Source organism: Erinaceus europaeus, chromosome 8 (genome assembly GCF_950295315.1).
Source record: "Erinaceus europaeus chromosome 8, mEriEur2.1, whole genome shotgun sequence".
Lineage (NCBI taxonomy): Eukaryota > Metazoa > Chordata > Mammalia > Eulipotyphla > Erinaceidae > Erinaceus > Erinaceus europaeus.
Genome location: NC_080169.1, coordinates 101,366,742 through 101,384,267, shown reverse-complemented (window position 1 = coordinate 101,384,267; position 17,526 = coordinate 101,366,742). Strand labels below are relative to the sequence as shown.

Here is a 17,526-nt window from a genome sequence, read left to right as displayed (position 1 = left end):
CAGAGCTCCTCTGTATCCTCCTCTTCCTCCTCTCTCCCCAGATGTTCCCCTTCAGCCCTTCCACCCACCCCTCTTCTTCCTCTCTGCCCAGATGTTCCCCCTCTGCCCTTCCACCCAACCCTCCTCCTCCTCCTCCCTGCCCAGATGTTCCCCCTCTCCTCTTCTACCCAACCCTCCTCCTCCTCTCTGCCCAGATGTTCCCCCTCTCCCCTTCCACCCTCCCTCCTCCTCCTCTCTGCCCAGATGTTGCCCCTCTGCTCTTCCATCCAACCTTCCTCCTCCTCTCTGCCCAGATGTTCCCCCTCTACCTTTTCACCCAACCCTCCTCCTCCTCTCTACCCAGATGTTTCCCCTCTGCCCTTCCACCCTGTGATTCTCACCCGGGGGTGCATGTCCCCCAAGGTGGCCTGCCAGCAGCATCTGTGGGTGTCCTCAGATGTGCTGACAGACCCCCTTGGGGGTCCATGCCCAAAACCCCTGTCCCCATGGGTGAAATCACCCCCCCACCCACCGGGGGAGAATCACACTGTGGAAGAACCACCTGCCTCCCTGGCCTCTCTCTCTCTCCCCCCTGGGCACCCCCAGCCTCCCTGAGACCCTGCACTGTCCCCTGACACTGTCCCGGCTCTGTCCTCCTGGAACCACCGCACTGTGCTCTGGGTCACTCCCTGGCCCATCATGCCCCCCCCCCCATGTGTCTGAGAGCACTGCTCCTCGCTCACCCTTACACATACACACACACACTCTCTCTTCCCCCTCCCACCCCCACTGCCACCATTCACTCCAGGCCCCTCTCATCTTCCTGAACACTGGGCATTGCCTGTGTCTCTAGGTCACCGCTGATGGTTGAGCCCACACAGACACCCCTCTGTCCTCTCTCCCTCACAGTCCTGTTCCAGACCCTTCTGCCCCTTCTCAGCCCCTTTCTGCCTCATTCCTGTTGTCCAAGGGACCAGCCTACCAGAGTGGGTGCTCAGCCCCCCACTCGAACCTCCTTTCCCTCCTGTATGTAGCCTCCCCTTGCTGTACACTTGCTCTCAAGCTGCCTTCAGACTAGTCCGACGACACCCTCCTCTTCTCTCCTTTTCTTGTCCCCTGGAGACTCCCTCACAGCAGCCTCCTCAAGGCTGCCCACAACCCGGGCCCTCTCTCTCATGCTGTAGCTACCTAATGGACTTATTTCTTCCTGGGGGGGGGGGTGCTCGCTCATGCACCTCTCTCTGCCCCCCCCATACACACACACACACACACACACACACACACACACACACACACACACACGACCTTTTCCTGGCCTGGCCGTCACTCAGCTGCCCACTGTACCTCTGGCAGCAGGACTCACGCTCAGCCCAGCCCTCCCCTACTGCACTCAGCTCAGCTCATACTCCCCCCACCCCTCCTGGAAGCCTCACTGTCCAGTCAGGCCCCTGGTTTCACACTTTGTCCAGATTGCACCCGCTGATTCTTTTTTTTTTCTTCCTTTTTTTGTATTTTTTCTCTCCCCCACCCCTTTATTATTATTCCACTGCTCTCCTCCCTCCTTCTCTCTGGTCCCCAACCAGCCAACACCCCCACCCCAACATACTCACACACACTCTCAACCTGAACAGAGCTGCTGGGTGTGGACTGAACCTGGCAAAGCTCGTCCTCCATCCCCCCCCACCCTCATCTTCCTGAGACCCTTTGCTGCTGCTTCAACACCCCTGCCCCCTAGCACCCTGGGACACCTCCCTTGACCTTGACCTCTGCTGTGGCCAGCTGCTCCATCCCCCAGTTCACCCCTAAGCACCTCACTGTTTCAGCCAGCCCCTTGGAGACAGTCTCTGCTTTGCTCTGGCTTCCCTCCACACACAAGTCTCCAAGGAGGCCACTCTGCCTACTACCCCCTGCCCCCATGCCTCTGCCTAGCTCCTCTCTTCTGAGTTCTCTCTGCAGAGGGGTGTCCTCTTTCCCATTACCCTCCCCCACTGGAAGGAAAGTTCCTGGACCCCCATGTCCGCTCTTTGCTGTGGGCATTTAACTGTTTTTGGCTGCTAATTTTTTTAGCTTTTTTTTTTTTTTAATATATATATATTTGATAGGACAGAGAGAAATTGAGAAGGGAAGATAGAGAGGGGGAGAGAGAAAGAGAGACACCTGCAGACCTGCTTCACCGCTTGTGAAGCGTTCCCCCTGCAGGTGGGGGCTGGGGGGCTCGAACTTGGGTCCTTGTGCATGGTGACATGTTTGCTCTACCAGGTGCACCACTGCCTGGGTTTCTCTTGGCTGCCAATCTGACCCTCTCAGAACTGTCGCTCCTCCTTCCCTTCCCTGTGGGGGCTGGTCCCCGATACTCTGGATTCCCAGTCTGGTGGCACCTTGAGATCTGCTAGAATCCCCGGTCTGCCACCCCTTCCTCTCCACACTCCCTTTTTGGGGTTCCCTTTGATGGCATCAGGCCCCCAGGAGTGTGCCCCCTCTTGTGACCTGGCCCACAGCTCGAGCTCACGCCATCTGCCATGTCACCTGTGCTGCCCCTTGAAGTCAGAGCTCTACTTACAGACTCCCACCTACACCTCCCCACCTGCTCCCTCCCCTGTGTCTTGGCTGCCCCCCCCCCCCCACTAGACGCTACACTAGACCTACCACACCCCACTGGTCTGGGAGGCAGGAGCCTCCCAGAGTGGTTTACCCCACCACCCCAGCCCCTGTAGTAGAGGAGCCCGCGCTCAGGGACAGAGCGTGCTCTGCCTGGTTCCTGGCACTCCTCTGCCACTGTAGGTATATTTGCTACGAATACACTGGGTCCGAAAAACGTTGAGTTTTATTTCAAGTCCCTGAGGTTACCTGCCAGAGGATTCTGTGCAGGGTTTGTGACAATGTGCAATGTTGCCCCGTCTCCTGCCCACCCCACTCCCTGCGGCCTTTGGCCCACTTTTCACAGAGAGGCCCTGGCTCCGTTCTGGTCCAGGTATTTCCCTGCTGTGCTCCGGCCGGCCTGCTTATTTGCCCCCAGGCTTTGCCTGCGTCCTCATGTGGGAGCCCTGCAGATACTGCTGCCGATCCCCCAACTCAGAAGTGTGTGTCTCCACCATCCATCTCCCCTTCCTCAGTCCCTCTCTGGCTCACTGGACTGCCCAGACACTCCTTCCGCACTCGGCCTCCCTCCCTCTTCCGCCCTCCCTCCTGCCCGCCCTTCCCGCTGCCCGCTGAGCGAAGAAGCTGGGCAACCTGGTGCCAGTACTGTGGACACACAGGGCCTACGTGCGCTCCTTTCTTGACTCTCCACCCACTGCTCTGCTTCCGTCTACTGTGCACCGTGCTCTGCGCACTCCAGCCCCGCCAGAGCCACTCCCTGAGATGACTGAGACTCCTGACAGGTATGCGGAGCCTCAGCCTCTACTGCCTGCTCTCCACCCTCTGGACGGTGCAGGCCTGATGCCACAGTGCTGGAACTGCCACGCCCTCCCTCTCTCCGCACAGCCTCCCTGAGACTCTTCTCCAGGATGCAGGCCACCCTGCTCCCTTCCTGCATCCTGCCACCACTCTCATCCTCCCTCCACAAGTCTGCTCTGGCCCACTGCAGTGAGGTCTAGGTCTCAAATCCCCTCACCACCCCAGGCCCGCATGGCTACATCCATTGGCTCGCTGTCTGCAGGCCCCTCTCCTTGCCCCCATGTCTGACACGCTGGTCCTCAAGCCTCAGCTCCCACCTCCTGTGGCTCCTGTGCACCCTCCTCCTCCTCCCTGCCCAATGTTCCCCCTCTGCCCTTCCACCCTTCTTCCCCCTCCTCTCTGCCCAGATGTTCCCCCTCTCCCCTTCCACCCCTCCACCTCATCTCTGCCCAGATGTTCCCCCTCTGCCCTTCCACCCTTCCACCTCCTCCTCTCTGCCCAGATGTTCCCCCTCTGCCTTTCCACCCCTCCGCCTCCTCCTCTCTGCCCAGATGTTCCCCCTCTGCCCTTCCACCCCTCCTCCTCCTCCTCTGCCCAGATGTGCCCCCTCTGCCCTTCCACCCCTCTGCCTCCTCTCTGCCCAGATGTTTCCCCTCTGCCCTTCCAACCCTCCGCCTCCTCTCTGCCCAGGTGTTCCCCCTCGGCCCTTCCACCCTTCCTCCTCCTGCTCTCTGCCCAGATGTTCCCCCTCTGCCTTTCCACCCCTCCGCCTCCTCTCTGCCCTTCCACCCCTCCGCCTCCTCTCTGCCCAGATGTTCCCCCTCTGCCCATCCACCCTTCCTCCTCCTCCTCTCTGCCCAGATGTTGCCCCTCTGCCCCTCCACCCACCCCTCCTCCTCCTTTAATCTGCCCAGATGTTCCCCTCCTCCACCTCTCTACCCAAATGTTTCCCCTCTGCCCATCCACCCACCCCTCCTCCTCTTCCTAATCTACTCAGATGTTCCCCTCTGCCCTTCCACCCCTCCTCCTCCTGTCTGCCCAGATGTTCCCCCTCTGCCTTTCCACCCCTCCGCCTCCTCCTCTCTGCCCAGATGTTCCCCCTCTGCCCTTCCACCCCTCTGCTTCCTCTCTGCCCAGATGTTCCCCTCTGCCCTTCCACCCCTCCTCCTCCTGTCTGCCCAGATGTTTCCCCTCTGCCCTTCCACCCCTCCTCCTCCTGTCTGCCCAGATGTTCCCCTCTGCCCTTCCATCCCTCCTCCTCCTGTCTGCCCAGATGTTTCCCCTCTGCCCTTCCACCCCTCCTCCTCCTGTCTGCCCAGATGTTCCCCTCTGCCCTTCCACCCCTCCTCCTCCTGTCTGCCCAGATGTTCCCCCTCTGCCCTTCCACCCCTCTGCCTCCTCTCTGCCCAGATGTTTCCCCTCTGCCCATCCACCCACCCCTCCTCCTCTTCCTAATCTGCCCTGATGTTCCCCTCTGCCCTTCCATACCTCCTCCTCCTCTCTGCCCAGATGTTCCCCCTCTGCCCTTTCACCCCTCCTCCTCTCTGCCCAGATTGTCCCTCTGCCCTTCCACCAACTCCTCCTCTGCCCAGATGTTTCCCCTCTGTCCTTCCAGCCACCCCTCCTCCTCTCTGCCCAGATGTTTCCCCTCTGCCCTTCCACCCCGTGATTCTCACCCGGGGGCGCATGCCCCCCAAGGTGGCCTGCCAGCAGCATCTGTGGGTGTCCTCAGATGTGCTGGCAGACCCCCTTGGGGGTCCATGCCCAAAACCCCTGTCCCCATGGGTGAAATCACCCCCCCACCCACCAGGGGAGAATCACACTGTGGAAGAACCACCTGCCTCCCTGGCCTCTCTCTCTCTCCCCCCTGGGCACCCCCAGCCTCCCTGAGACCCTGCACTGTCCCCTGACACTGTCCCGGCTCTGTCCTCCTGGAACCACCTCACTGTGTCACTCTCTGGCCCATCATGCCCCCCCCCCCATGTGTCTGAGAGCACTGCTCCTCGCTCACCCTGCTCCCAGCACCCTGGCCCCCACCCCACCCTCTGTGACAGTCAGCTTTGCTCTCCATCCCTGAGCCTGATCTGATGACCCCTCTTCCTGAGACCTCGCCACTCCACAGTGTGGAGTCATATGCGGTCCTCCTTTCTCCCATGAGGAGAGCTCCCTCAGGTGACCTCGCCCTGCCACCTTTTGTCTGGAAGCTCCTGCAGAACTTGCTTGTTCTCTCCAGTGACTCCAACCACTGAGCACCCTTGGGGCTCCAGGCCCCTTGCTGCCCCTTCCTGTCAGTCAAGACTCTGCCCGCAGGACTTGACGACCTGTCCACTGGCTCCCTCCTGCTCATTCCTCAGGCCCTGCCATGCCCCACCCCCACCCCCCATGATGCCCTCCACTCAGGCCTGGCTCTCCAGCCTGTTCCTGGCTCCCTGAGCATTTGCTGCCTCCTGAGCAACCTCTTGAACCCCCCCCCCCCCCAGTCCGTAAGCAGAGAAGGTCCAGGCGGCCTCACCCTGCACTTAGGCTCCTTTCGACCTCCAACTTCACCCCTGAGCTTGCTCCCTTTCTGGGTCCGGCCTTCCAGAGACAGTTCTGGCTGCTCTGTGACTTCTCCGTGTCTCCCCATGCCTTGCGGCCCTGGCTGAGTCCACCAGCGCTCTCCCTCAGCCATGGCGCCGCCCCCTTGACCCAGCCACCCTGCCCACACAGGGTCTTCTCCACGCCCTTGATCCACTTCTGGGGGTGCTAAGTTTTGGATCTCCAAGCTCCTCCCCCCTCACTTCCCTCCTTATCCTCTCTCTGCCTCTTAGTATGCACACCCTCCTGTCTGCTCCTGCTGCCATGTGCCATGGCAAGGAAACCCTGTCCTGCTCACTTTCACAGATTTCCTTATCCTGCCAACCCCCTCTCTCAGCCTCATCCCCAAATATTTCCTCTATACTCCATACTAGGACTCACTCCCCACAGTCATCCCCCGCCCAACCTCAGGCCACATGGCTACATCCATTTGCTCGCTGTCTGCCGAGCCTGTTCCTTCCCTCCATGTCTGACAGGCTGGCCCCCAAGGCCCCAGCTCCACCCAGGGCTCTTCAGCACCCTCGTCCTCCCCCTCCTTCTCTCTGCCCTATGCCCTTCTACCCCTCCTCCTCCTCTGCCCAGATGTTCCTCCTCCTCTCTTCCCAGATGTTTCCCCTCTGCCCTTCCACCCCATGATTCTCACCCAGGGGGGCATGCCTCCCAAGGTGGCCTGCCAGCAGCATCTGTGGGTGTCCTCAGATGTGCTGACAGACCCCCTTGGGGGTCCATGCCCAAAACCCATCCCCATGGGTGAAATCACCCCCCCCCCACCGGGGGAGAATCACACTGTGGAAGAACCACCTGCCTCCCTGGCCCCTCTCTCTCTCCCTCCTGGGCACCCCCAGCCTCCCTGAGACCCTGCACTGTCCCCCCTAACACTGTCCCGGCTCTGTCCTCCTGGAACCACCTCACTGTGCTCTGGGTCACTCCCAGGCCCATCATGCCCCCCCCTATGTGTCTGAGAGCACTGCTCCTCGCTCACCCTGCTCCCAGCACCCTGGTCCCCAACCCACCCATTGTGACTTTGGGCTTTGTGATAGTTTCTTTGTTCCTGCTCCAGTCTTTCTTGGCACCACCACTGCCAGCTCCAGGATTCCTCCTCTGCCCCCCACCAGCCAGCCTTTTTCCCCACATCTGTCTGCTCTTCCTGGACTCAGTGGTGTGCCCAGTCCTTTCCTCAGTCTGCAGTCCTCCCAATACTGGGTATGTAAGAATTGGTCGACAAGTTCAGTTGAAAAAGATAGTTACTTCAGTGCTAGGAGCTTGTCTCATCCCAACCCCCCCCCCCCAACCCCAGCCCAACCCAACCCATTGATCCCAACCCTGAACCTCACCCCAAAACACCAACCCTGAACCTCAACCCATCCCCCATCCCACCTCAAACCTAGTCCCTATATCCCAACCCACCCTAAACCCAACCCTTGCACCCCAACCCACACCCATCCCCACCCTAACCCCTATTCCCAGTTCCCACGACGGATCCATAGTTTGAGCCTGGCTGAAAAGCTGTCTCCTTGTTTAACAGTCATGGCTGTTAGATAACACTGATCCGCCCATTGTACCCCCTTTGTCTTGGCCTTGCTCCTCTGTTCCCCAGGCAGCTAGCCACAGCCCTGGGCACTTCCTTCTGGTTGGCATCTCCGATTCAGCTAGCTTTCTCATTCTGCCGCCTCCCTCCTTTCTGTGTTTCCCCCTGAGGCCTGACCTGTATTCCTTGTTCAAGCCTCTAGGCTCTTCCTGGCCTCTCTGTCAGATGCCCCTCCCAGCCCCATTGCACACCTTTCTTCAAAGTCCTTCCTTGCTTGGTAAAGTGTGTGCCCCCTGCCTGTCCCTCTGCCCCACGAGGTCACCCCCACCCACAAGGCTGGGTCCCTTTTCCACCACCTCACCCACCATGCTTTCTTCCGGAACCTTCTGCCTTCCCTGTCTGCACCCTTCTCTTCTGCTGTCCTAGCCACTCTTCTTCCGGCCCTGCTCTAAGTCCACACTCTGCCCATTGGATGTCACTCTGTCCCCTCCGTTTCTCCCCCTCCCCCCTTCCCTGACCTCCCTGGTTTCTCCCTCCCCTTCTGGCCCTGTGATAAACTCTTGCCCTGCCGCTCTGGGCTGAGACTGCCCACTTACCCCGTAACCCCTTTTCCCTCTTGGTTGCACACTAAGTAGACTGATAACCCCATCCCTGTACTCCCTTCTCCTTCCCTGCTCTGGTCCTTTGAGAAGGAGAGCCCCCACCTTCAATCAGCACCCTCACCGCCCCACCCTGTGCTGCCGCTGTTTTCTCCCCTAGACCCATGACACCCACTGGTTTGGCAGGCTCCCCCCTTCCTCCACTGAAAGAGGACACTGTGTTCTCAACTTCCTTGGAAAATGGAAGCACTACCCCTAATCCCTGGGAAACACTGCCTCCATCTCGGCTTCGACCCCCTCCCCACCTGCGTCCTCCCGTCTCCCCAGTGCCCAGCTCCATGCTCCACACTCCACAAGCACCCTGACGGCTGCACCTCTGTGCTCAATTTGGGTCCCTGAGGACGGCCTGGTGCCCCAGACACTGTGCCCATCTTTACCACCCTCTAGCTCCCTGTCTTCATGAGTCTTGCTTCCCTTCTCCATCCACCTGTCTCTTGTGCCCCTGATGCCCCGACCTCAGGGAACCCAAGGCCCACTTCTCCAGCTGCCTGGGCCCCACTGTCCCTCTTCACTGGGTTAGACTCCTCTGCTCAGCCCAGTCTGTGTCTCCCTCCTGCCCTCATGTCCCCAAGACCCTGTGCTCTTCTTCAGCTTGCAGCCCCCTCTCACCCCGCCTCCTGGAGCCCTATCACTGCCTCCTTCCCCCACCCTGCCCAAGCTGCACTGCCTCCCCTCTCCCTTGCTCAGCAGTCTCTCTCCTGCCTGGGCCCCAACACCCTCCCAGTGCCGCCCCCACCCATGACTGAGTCTGTGGACTCAGCTATTCCCACTGCTGCTCAGCCCACTCAGGCAACTCACTGGCTCTCCACCTACTGAGCCGCCAAGCCCTGCACTGCTCTGGGGGATGTGCCCACACTGTCCACCCAAACGCTCACAGCCACTCCCGCCTGGAATCTTCTGTTCAGAGAACATTCCAGACCTTCTGGAATCCCAAGCCACCACCCCCTGACCCCGGGCCCCCATGGCTACATCCATTTGCTCGCTGTCTGTTGGGCCTGCTTCTTCCCCCAGTGTCTGACAGGCTGGTCCTCAAGCCCTCAGCTCCCACCCAGAGCTCCCCTGCACCAACCACCCTCCTCCTCCTCTTCCTCTTCCTCCTCTGCCCAGATAGATGTTCCCCCTCTGCTCTTCCACCCCATGATTCTCACCCAGGGGCGCATGTCCCCCAAGGTGGCCTACCAGCAGCATCTGTGAATGTCCTCAGATGTGCTGACAGACCCCCTTGGGGTCCATGCCCAAACCCCCTGTCCCCATGGGTGAAATACCCCCCCCACCCACTGGGGAGAATCACGCTGTGGAAGCCTCAGCCCTCCCTGAACCCCTTTAATCTTCCTCTGCTTCCACTTCACGAAGATTCCTGCACTTGCCTCTACATGGGAACAGACCTAGCTCACACCTCTACTCTTCTCAACACCCTACCACCACCACCTAAAAAAATCCCTCCTGCCCCCTTACCCATTGTGACTCTCAGGCGTTCTGACATCTTTGCTCCCACTCTGTGCTTCTCTGTGCTTGCCTTTGTCCCTGTCCCTAGGTTATCCTTCCGACTCTCACATGCAGGACACTGGCCCAGTAGAGTCTCAATCCATGTCCTCCCCTTCTGCCCACTACCAGCCAGCCTTTTCCCCTCCATCTGCTCTGCCTGGACTCAGTGGTGTTCCCAGTCCTCTCCTCAGTCTGCAGTCCTCCCAATACTGGGTATGTAAAAATTGGTCAACAAGTTCAGTTAAAAAAAATAGTCACTTCAGTGCTACAAGCTTGGCTCGTCCCGTCCCAACCCAACCCAACCCAACCCAACCCAACCCAACCCAACCCAACCCCATGATCCCAACCCATTGATCCCAACCCTGACCCCCCATCCCAGAACACCCAACCCCATACCCCAGAACACCCAACCCTGCACCCTAGAATGCCCAACCCATGCCCAGCCCCCACCCTGCCTCCCTCCCATCCCCAAGACGGATCCATAAAGAGCCTGGCCAAAAAGTTCTTCCTCATCACAAAACATCCAAGGCCGTAGGAACACCGCCATCCATGCCCCCTGCTGTTCACCTGTGCCACCCCTCTCCCTCCCTTTCTAGTTGCTCCCTATGACTGGCCCTTGAGCTTAAAACCTCCTTTCTGTTGGCACCTCTAAGATCTTCCAGGATGTCCACCCTGCCTCCCGACCCCCCTCCCGCACCCTCCCCCCTCTTTGGGTACCTGGCACCACCCTGTCATGCTGCTCAAAAGTCCCATTTCTGACCTCTCTCCCCTCCTCACTTAGGGAAAGCACCCGTCCATCTGTCCTTGTGAGTGCCCCTTCTCCGTCAAGGCCTTGTTCCTCTGGTCACCTCCCACAGTGCGTCCTCTTCCATCCCACTGCCCTGCCCAGGTTCCCTCCTGAAACCATCACAGCCAAGTGTCTACCCCTCCACGGCCTCTCATCAGGCTCTGTCTCACCCCTCTGCATCTCTTTCCATCTAAGCTTAGTCTCCCACACTGCCCCCCCCGCCTCCACTGCCCCCATCCTCCTTCCTTGAACCCCGGAAGCGCCCCCTGCATCAGCCTTGCCCTCTTGGCCCTAGTTGAATCCATCCAGACACCTCCGTGCCTTCTGTTCCCCTCAGTCACATGCCCCTCACAGCACCCGCTTGCAGACTTCAGACCCTCTGTCACTCCACACCTCATTCTGTCTCACCACCTCTGTGGTTCATGGGATCCAGCCTTCCCATGAACAAGACACCCAGACATCCTCACCACCACCACCCCCCTTGTCCCTCTGGTCAACTACCCTGACCCAGCCCAAACCCACACTTTCTGTCTACACTAGGTGCAGAAGGAGCCTGTCTTGGCCCCGCCTCTGTCTCTGTTCTCACTACAGTCCTCCAGATGCCCTTTGCTCCCTTTTCCACACGCCCTCTATTTCTCCACCACCTGGAGTCCTAATTCACGGCCAGCAGTCATTGCCTGTGACGTCTGTTCGGCTAGTCTTTGCTCCCACTAACACCAGCTTCTTGGTCCCCAAAACCCCACACTAACTGACCTGCCCTCTGAACCTACTCCTAAGAGCCCTAGCCTTGCAGTTCTGCATTTCAGAGACACTCTACCCTCTTCTCTGACAAGCCATTAGTGCTAAACCCAGAGACCCTTCCCATTGGCCTGATCTGTCCCACATCCCATATCCCACCTGCGCTCCTGCTCTTTGCCCACTGCCATATGGACGGAACGGTCCTAACACCTGAGCCACCCAGCCTCTTCTCGGATGTGTGCTGCCATCCCAGTCACTGTCCCCATCATCTCTGCTTCACACTACCGATCCTCCACCTGCCCATCTGCCAACCTGCCTGGAGACCCAGGGTGGGTTTCTTCCAGCCACCTGTCCTGCTCCACGCAGACTGGGATCCTTCACACTCTCAGGGAGACACAGCCCTTGGGGAGAATCTTCCTCTGGAGGATGTACATACTTGTTCCTTCTCCAGCCCTGCCACCATCACTCCAGCCCTGCCACCGTCGACTTCCTCCCACCCAGTCCCTCTGCCCTTTCTACGTGATATCCCCTCTCTGCTCCCACCTCTTAGCCTCACACTCCCTGCTCCCAGCCTGCCTCCTCTGGGCTGCCATCTGTGACTCACTCCCTGGAGGCAGCATCTTCTCTGCTCTGTGCTCCTTCTTCAGCCCCCTGCCCCTGCTCAGCCTGCTCCCTTGCCTTTGTTTCACACCTGCCTGCTGGACTCAGCCCTCACTCCGCCCACCAGCCCACCCTGCTGGCTTCAGCAGCCTCCACCAGTGTCTCTGCCACCCGCTTTTCTTTCCTGCTCCACGGACCCTGCCCTTTCACTCCCTTCTGAGGCGACTCTCCAGGGGCCTCTCCTCTGATGTGCACCTTCTGCCTTTCCCCATGGCCCCTTGGCCTCCTGCCCTCCGTCTGGGCTCTCTAGTGACCAGCTGAGCCCCCACCCCACCCCCAACACCATCTCACTCAGTTTCCACAGAATATGGGCCTGGTCCTGCCATCCTCCCAGCCGGTGGCCCTCCTCCTCCCACCCACTCCCTCCCTCCCTCTCCTGTGTCTACTCCTGTCCAGATGGCCCCTCTGTTCACTTCCTCACAGCCTCTCACTCCCCACTTCCCCATAGCCTCACCCCCAGGTGGCCTCTCGTCAACCTCACCCCCAAGCCTCTCCTCTACACTCCACATTGGGACTTCACTCCCCACAACCCCCCCAACCCCAGGCCACCAAGGCTACATCCATTTGCTCGCTGTCTGCTGGGCCCTCTCCTTCCCCGCATGTCTCACAGGCTGGCCCCCAGCTCCCATCCAGAGCTTCTCTGTATCCTCCTCTTCCTCCTCTCTGCCCAGATGTTCCCCTTCAGCCCTTCCACCCACCCCTCTTCTTCCTCTCTGCCCAGATGTTCCCCCTCTGCCCTTCCACCCTCCCTCCTCCTCTCTGCCCAGATGTTCCCCCTCTGCCCTTCCACCCTCCCTCCTCCTCTCTGCCCAGATATTCCCCCTCTCCCCTTCCACCCTCCCTCCTCCTCTCTGCCCAGATGTTCCCCTTCAGCCCCTCCACCCACCCCTCTTCTTCCTCTCTGCCCAGATGTTCCCCCTCTGCCCTTCCACCCAACCCTCCTCCTCTCTGCCCAGATGTTCCCTCTGCCCTTCCTCCTCCTCTTCCTCTGTCCAGATGTTCCCCCTCTGCTCTTCGTCCTCTTCTTCTGTCCAAATGCTCCCCCTATGGCCTTCCTCCTCTGCCCTTCCACCCACCCCTCCTCTTCCACCTACTCCTCTCTGCCCAGATGTTGCCCCTCTGCCATTCCACCCACCCCTCCTCCTCCACCTCCTTCTCTCTGCCCAGATGTTGTCCCTCTGCCCTTCCACCCACCCCTCCTCCTCCACCTCCTCCACCTCCTCCTCTCTGCCCAGATGTTGCCCCTCTGCCCTTCCACCCACCCCTCCTCCTCCACCACCTCCTTCTCTCTGCCCAGATGTTGCCCCTCTGCCTTTCCACCCCGTGATTCTCACCCGGGGGCGCATGCCCCCCAAGGTGGCCTGCCAGCAGCATCTGTGGGTGTCCTCAGATGTGCTGGCAGACCCCCTTGGGGGTCCATGCCCAAAACCCCTGTCCCCATGGGTGAAATCACCCCCCCACCCACCGGGGGAGAATCACACTGTGGAAGAACCACCTGCCTCCCTGGCCTCTCTCTCTCTCCCCCCTGGGCACCCCCAGCCTCCCTGAGACCCTGCACTGTCCCCCCTGACACTGTCCCGGCTCTGTCCTCCTGGAACCACCTCACTGTGCTCTGGGTCACTCCCGGGCCCATCATGCCCCCCCCCCCCCATGTATCTGAGAGCACTGCTCCTCGCTCACCCTGGTCCCAGCACCCCTCCCCCCCCATGATTCTGCTGTGGCAGCTTCTCTGCTTATGATCCAGTCCTTCCTGACACCACCTCTGCCTGCTCCTGGACCCCCCACCCCCCAACTTCTGTCTGTAGATATGTGTAGCTGTCCCCCTGCAAAGCCAGGTGCTGTGTCGTCCCCCGCCCTGCCAGCCTGGCCTTTCCCTCCCATGGTTCCTGCAGCCCCTCCCCTGTCTGCTCTGGGCGGCTTCAGCAGTGCTCCCCACCTGTCCTCCCCCACAGTCATCACCCTGCAGTGGGTCTGTGTGCTTAATCCAGCAGCTCAGTTTAAAGGTTTTGTGACTGAGCTACCTCAGTTAATCCTAACTTTACCCCTTAACCAAGCCAGCCGAGCCCAGCCAGCACCCAAACTAGCACCCAGTCCTCTCTCCAGTCCAGCACCCTGGCCCTTCACTTTTCCCCCTTCGCTGCTGCATCCTCAGAGGGCCCTCTCACTGCAGGAACCCCTCTATTGCCCCTCCAGACTGAGGCTCTGCCCTCTGCTTGGCACCACTGAGCCCTGTGCTTCCCACTAGACTCCCCCACCCTCCACTTAACCCTGTGGGGTCCGCCCAACTCCTCACACCCCAGGCTCCTTGGGCCTCCTGTGACTGGAGGAGACCCTCCAGCGGTGGTATGGTCCCCACCTCCCTGAGACCTTTCTGGGGGCAGGTCTTTGCCCCTTGGCTGAGGGGAAGAGCCTGCCTCTCCTCAGGTCCTGGGAGCTCTGAGCTGCAGGCTCCCTCTCCCTCTGATGCCCCCTCCCTCCTGCCGATGTGGGTGCCTCACCCTGCCCTGTTCTCTCTCCAGCCCTCAGCTGTTCTGGGGTCCTTACGCTGACTCTAACACCTTCACCTTGGTCTCATCTGCCATCCTGCCCTGAGCCTGGGCTTCAGATCACTTTCTCACAGGCCTGTGCTGCCAGCATGCACCCTTAACCTATTCTTTATTCCCTGGCCTTTTCTCTCCCGTCACAGACACCACTGCCAACACCCTTCCCTCATGGCCTACCTCCTGGGTGCCCTTCATTGCCCTCCTCTCACTCACTCACTCCTGCACACAGCAAAGGACCTTCCTGTCTGGCACCAGTATCCTCCGCGCTGCCCTCTACACCTCCATCAGCTAGACTCAGCTTCTTTCTCTTCCCTGTGCTCCCCAACGTTCATCCCACCCCACCCCTGCTCTGCTTCACACTCATTTTCTTGAGTCCTCACTCCACCCACCCCCTAGGCTCACATTCCTCCTACCCTCCCCAAGTGTCTCTCCAGTCAGCTGTCCTGCTCTATCCAGACCCTGATCTTCCACTCTCTCAGGGAGACACAGCCGTTCTGCCTTCTGCTCTCCCGTTGGGACCCCAACTGGCTGCCTCACTCCACTCAGTACTATCACACTCAGTCTGCACCTGAGCACAGGCCTGCTTCTGCCATGCCCTAATCCCTGCTTCCCTCTCATCCTCCTCCCACGCAGTCTTTCTCCTGTCATCCACCCGTCCAGCATAGACATCCCCTCTCTGCTCACACCCTCACAGCCTCTCACTCCTCACTCCCAGCCTCTCACCTCAGCCTCACCCTCACCCCCAAGTCTCTCCTCATCCTCACTTGTGAGTTTCACCTCAGTCTCATCCCCAGGTCTCTCCTCAGTCTCAACCCCAACCCTCTCCTCAGCCACACCCCCAAGTCTCTCCTCAGCCTCACCCCCAAGTCTCTCCTCAGCCTCACCCCCAAGTCTCTCCTCAGTCTCACCCCCAAGTCTCTCCTCAGTCTCACCCCCAAGTCTCTCCTCAGCCACACCCCCAAGTCTCTCATCAGTCAGTCTCACCCCCAAGTCTCTCCTCAGCCTCACCCCCAAGTCTCTCCTCAGTCTCACCCCCAACCCTCTCTTCAGCCTCATCCCCAAGTCTCTCCTCAGTCTCACCCCAAGTCTCTCCTCAGTCTTACCCCCAAGTCTCTCCTCAGTCTTACCCCCAAGTCTCTCCTCAGTCTCACCCCCAAGTCTCTCCTCAGCCTCACCCCCAACCCTCTCTTCAGCCTCACCCCCAAGTCTCTCCTCAGTCTCACCCCCAAGTCTCTCCTCAGTCTCACCCCCAAGTCTCTCCTCAGCCACACCCCCAAGTCTCTCATCAGTCAGTCTCACCCCCAAGTCTCTCCTCAGCCTCACCCCCAAGTCTCTCCTCAGTCTCACCCCCAACCCTCTCTTCAGCCTCACCCCCAAGTCTCTCCTCAGTCTCACCTCAAGTCTCTCCTCAGTCTTACCCCCAAGTCTCTCCTCAGTCTTACCCCCAAGTCTCTCCTCAGTCTCACCCCCAAGTCTCTCCTCAGCCTCACCCCCAACCCTCTCTTCAGCCTCACCCCCAAGTCTCTCCTCAGTCTCACCCCCAAGTCTCTCCTCAGCCTCACCCCCAAGCATCTCTTCAGCCTCACCCCCAAGTCTTCCTCAGTCTCACACACACTCACCCCCAAGCCTCTCCTCTACACTCCACACTGGGACTTCACTCCCCACAACCCCCCAACCCCAGGCCACCGTGGCTACATCCATTTGCTCGCTGTCTGCTGGGCCCTCTCCTTCCCCCCATGTCTCACAGGCTGGCCCCCAGCTCCCATCCAGAGCTCCTCTGTACTCTCCTCTTCCTCCTCTCTCCCCAGATGTTCCCCTTCAGCCCTTCCACCCACCCCTCCTCCTCTCTGCCCAGATGTTCCCCCTCTGCCCTTCCACCCACTCTTCCTCCTCCTCTCTGCCCAGATGTTCCTCCTCTGCCCTTCCACCCTCCCTTCCTCCTCCTCCTATCAGATGTTGCCCCTCTGCCCTTCCACCCTCCTCCTCTTTCTCTTCTCTGCCCAGATGTTGCCCATCTGTCCTCTACCACCTCCTCCTCTCTGCCCTTCCACCCACCCCTCCTCTCTACCTAGATGTTGCCCCTCTGCCCTTCCTCCTCCTCTCTGTCCAGATGTTGCCCCTCTGCCCTTCCACCCCGTGATTCTCACCCGGGGGTGCATGTCCCCCAAGGTGGCCTGCCAGCAGCATCTGTGGGTGTCCTCAGATGTGCTGACAGACCCCCTTGGGGGTCCATGCCCAAAACCCCTGTCCCCATGGGTGAAATCACCCCCCCACCCACCGGGGGAGAATCACACTGTGGAAGAACCACCTGCCTCCCTGGCCTCTCTCTCTCTCCCCCCTGGGCACCCCCAGCCTCCCTGAGACCCTGCACTGTCTCCTGACACTGTCCCGGCTCTGTCCTCCTGGAACCACCTCACTGTGCTTTGGGTCACTCCCTGGCCCATCATGCCCCCCATGTGTCTGAGAGCACTGCTCCTCGCTCACCCTGCTCCCAGCACCCTGGCCCCCACCCCACCCTCTGTGACAGTCTTTGCCCCTGCTCCAGTCCTTCCTGACAACACCTCTGCCCTGTCCTTGGGCCCTTCCTCCTCTGTCCAGATGTTTCCCCTCTGCCCTTCCACCCCGTGATTCTTCCCAGGGGTGCATGCCCCCCAAGGTGGCCTGCCAGTAGCATCTTTGGGCACTACGTGAGCAGAACACTGCCCAGCCCTAAGATGTGGTGACAGGCACCCCCTTGGGGGCCCATGCCCACAGCCCCCCCTCGGGTGAAGTCACAGTTCACCCCCCCCCCCTGGGAAGAACCACTGTTGTGGAAGAAAATACTTAGTTTTGAACTCAGCTATTTAAAAGGCATAGTTTCGACACCTCTCTTTGTAGCTTGTGTTCTTTGTGATTCACGTGAATATGTTTTTCTTAGTATGTAAGTTGCTTAAGTTTATGTTTTGCGGTTAAGTTAGTTATTTCTCCTCTCTGTCATACTGCAACCCTCCCTTTCCTTATCTGACCCCCTCCATAATTGTCCGGTACCATCTTTCTGATACCGGTACAAGTCCTGTCCATAAAAATAGCTACTTTTCAATTCCATCCTGTTTCCTCTCTCTTCATTTAACCTTTGTTGTTCTTTGTTTTGTATCTACGTATATAACTGATTCTGTCTTTTCGTCATTGACTGTT

General features: G+C 59.6%; 1 protein-coding gene and 1 long non-coding RNA gene across 4 annotated transcripts in view; one reads left to right on the top strand and one right to left on the bottom strand.

Annotated features, from left to right (window-relative positions):
* The window catches only part of COPG2 (COPI coat complex subunit gamma 2), a 153,892-nt gene that overhangs the window by 99,594 nt on the left and 36,772 nt on the right, over positions 1–17,526 (top strand). The gene's annotated exons all lie outside the window — the stretch shown is intronic.
* Positions 10,655–16,310, bottom strand: LOC132539931 (uncharacterized). The gene is made up of 3 exons (XR_009551224.1): positions 15,968–16,310; positions 11,669–12,310; positions 10,655–11,622 (listed from the first exon to the last, which is right to left on the bottom strand). It is a non-coding gene; the product is annotated as an uncharacterized LOC132539931 (long non-coding RNA).